Source organism: Salmo trutta, chromosome 20 (assembly GCF_901001165.1).
Source record: "Salmo trutta chromosome 20, fSalTru1.1, whole genome shotgun sequence".
In the NCBI taxonomy this organism is placed as follows: Eukaryota; Metazoa; Chordata; class Actinopteri; order Salmoniformes; family Salmonidae; genus Salmo; species Salmo trutta.
This window is the reverse complement of record NC_042976.1, coordinates 37,851,583-37,854,764: the sequence shown is the minus strand read 5'-3', so window position 1 is coordinate 37,854,764 and position 3,182 is coordinate 37,851,583. Positions and strand designations below refer to the sequence as shown.

Below are 3,182 nucleotides of genomic sequence, written 5' to 3'. Positions count from 1 at the left end.
ATGACATACATGCAGGTAAACACACGAGCCCATGGCTTTGTAATGCTGCTTAATTAAGGGTTCCCAGTTCCCACTGTTCACATCCTCTCGTTAGTCAGCCCTATTGGTGTTCCCCACCACCGCGTCTCTCACTACCGGCCCGTTTCAGCACGTGTCTGTCACCGACTCTTTAAGAGATCCTATTTCTCGGTGTCTGAAACATTTCCACTGTTAAAACTGTACATTCCCCCCCCCCCCCCCATAACCCTATACACCTTTCTCCTGTCCACATTTGCTTAGAGAAGGGGGCAAGACAAGCCCCTAGTACCTCCCGAATTGGAGCCAATACTGGAATTTCACTCAGTCTGATAAAATAAACTGGGGGAGTCTGAGACTCTGGATAAATAAGCAACACACTTTGGCTGGGAGAGCGGCTATATCCCAGTGATGGAAGTGATTGTTCCTTCTCCCCGCTGATTAAAAGGAGGTTAGAATATACAGAGGCTATTACAATCTACCGGAAAAATACCCCTAATCCTTGGAAAATAATCACCAAAACATTGTGATTGGCAAAAGTCCTGCGAATAAAGTCAGGAGCTCTGCACTTTTTAGCTCAAATGAAAAAAAACACACTGGCTGCACTGTGTGGATGGTAGAATGCAGCGGTCTCTCTCTTAGACATACCACTGCGACTGCCATCAGAAACTGATGATTGCGTAATATATCAATTTCCCCCTGGCTAGCTAGCTGTCCTTGTGAAGGTTCCTATAAAGTAGGAGTCCAAAACAAGCTGTTATGGTTAGTGTGTGTGCTCACCACACGGTGAGTCCTGGTGACTCACAACACCCTTTGTGGACAATAACCAACCGACTCTGAATGTGCCTGTTGTACCTCTACTCCAGCTCTTTTTTTATAATAGAGAAGGGTGAAGAAGTGACGGCAGCAGAATTAAAAAGGACGCATGTATGCAATGCACGTATAGCAGTGACCGGCTATGTCACGCTTGGGTGTATGAACGGACCAAAGCGCAGCATGCGTATCATTCCACATCTTTATTAAAATGTGAAACTATGCAAGACCTACAACAAACCGTGACGACAGAGGTGCAACATGCACTAACTCAAAATAATCTCCCACAAACACAAGTGAGAAAAACAACTACTTAAATATGATCCTCAATTAGAGACAATGATGACCAGCTGCCTCTAATTGGGAATCATATGAAAACCCCAACATAGAAAAATTTAACTAGACAACCCCCACCAGTCACGCCCTGACCTATTCTACCATAGAAAAATACGAGCTCTCTATGGTCAGGACGTGACAGGCTAATATTGATTACGGTGTATGTGGTTTTCTGGAGTCTTTAAAATGTTTTTTATTTTATTTTTGAAATCACTCACATCTGAGTGAACTGACGACTAACAAATTCAAATCAACATGAGATGTAGAAAAACAGACAACTGTATTTTTCCACAGAAACATCCAAGACTGAAGTTCATGATTGCCTCCATTCCTTTCATCTTTTTATCTCCCCTGAATGAACAGAGAACATCAGATACGGGGGAGGAGAGTGATACATGGGGAGAGATGGAGAGGGGAAAATAAAAGCACTTTGCAGGTCTGTGCTCATCATGCAGGTCAATGGTGTGGAGGGGTACTGGTTCTGCTGGGGCTTTACATTCTCTTTCTCGTCTACTCTCCTCTCTCTCTCAGGCCCTGAGTGGAGCACCAATCAACTCCATCTATTGGCAGTCCCAGTGGACCACAAACCTGATGCCTTATCAAAGGAATTGATAGAAAGTACATGGCACAAACACAACTGAATCATAGAGGTTGGTGACGCAAACCCAGACATCTCTCTCTCTCCCTCATCTTGTTTCTGGCCCATGGTAGTGAGGTATTCTGGGCTCAGGGACATGAGTCACCATCCAGAGGTACTTCAACATCTTCACTTAAAATGATATGCATTATATGGCCTCTGCCTCATCAAACAATAGGTCCTCTTCATGGCTGCTTTGAAGGTTGTTGTCTCAGGCTTTCAAGCAGGCACAAGATTGTTTGGGATGTTTGTTTATTTGAGTTTCTCTTATTTTTGAAGGATGCTGCATGACGTAGCGAACAACCTCTCTTCAAGCACGACAGCAATTGGTAAGTTTACCATTCATCATGTACTCTATGCTTATTAGTCCTGTAATGGGAATTTTAATGTTTGTGCTTATAACAGTCTATTCTGCTGAAACAGGGTTATTTGTTGTGAACACAGGACATGTTCTTGACCTATTTTGCAGTTTCCATGAAAACCTTTACTAAAATGAATGCCCACTCCCTTGTTTCAAAGATAAAAGGGATCTGTCTGTTTTCAGGTCTAATTGGAGTGATGGTCACATTATGATCAGACTCTGGAAGGTTGTCCTGTACAACACTGTTAACAGACAAATCATCTAATCCTCCAACAATGTACTAGGCCATCTGGCTCAGACAATCAACTAATATTGGCATAGCTGGACCTGGAAGTCTTCACCAGTCCAACCACCATCTCCTGACCCTGCTGTTTGTTTTGAGCGACGCAGAGGGTGATTTGGGCCAGGACAGAGTACAGTCTGCGGTGTACCTAACAAGCTGGATAGGAAGCCTATGGGACTGCCTGTCTTTTTGCAGACCAGTATTGGCTGCAAATGATGAGTGTGTAAAGCTTGGGCTACGTGTGTGTGTGTGTGTGTGTGTGTGTGTGTGTGTGTGTGTGTGTGTGTGTGTGTGTGTGTGTGTGTGTGTGTGTGTGTGTGAATGTACAAGGTTGAGCACACATTGGTGAATAAGAAAGCCAAACACCAAGATTGAGGCAGGCCTGGCTAACAAGCTGTGCTGTGCTAAGAGGCTCAGAACAAAACTCTTGTTGTTGGCTGTCCAGATGGATCCTGGTGGATGGACAATGGATGATGCCTGATAGGACAGCTAGGTCTGAGTACAGCCAAGACCCCCCCCCCATATAGCCACTATAGCCAGCTCTGATCCTGCAACCTGGCCAGATTCAGGCCTGGGACCACTGGGGGATCTGACTCCCTTCATTATCTGTGGCTTCGCTATCTCAAACTAGGCCTGTGTTATGAGCTACTGCTGTTGCTGCGGCTGCTGTTCCTGTTGCCACGGTTTCTGTCTCTGGTAGCATGCCTCTTCCTCTGACAGAACATTTTCCAGGTAGC

At 44.9% G+C, this 3,182-nt stretch overlaps 1 long non-coding RNA gene across 1 annotated transcript; it reads left to right on the top strand.

The window, feature by feature from the left end:
* Positions 1-1,525: 1,525 nt before the first annotated feature.
* On the top strand, positions 1,526-2,664 carry LOC115155362 (uncharacterized). Its single transcript, XR_003868038.1, has 4 exons — positions 1,526-1,600; positions 1,696-1,916; positions 2,081-2,130; positions 2,346-2,664. It is a non-coding gene; the product is annotated as an uncharacterized LOC115155362 (long non-coding RNA).
* The last annotated feature ends 518 nt before the right edge of the window (positions 2,665-3,182 follow it).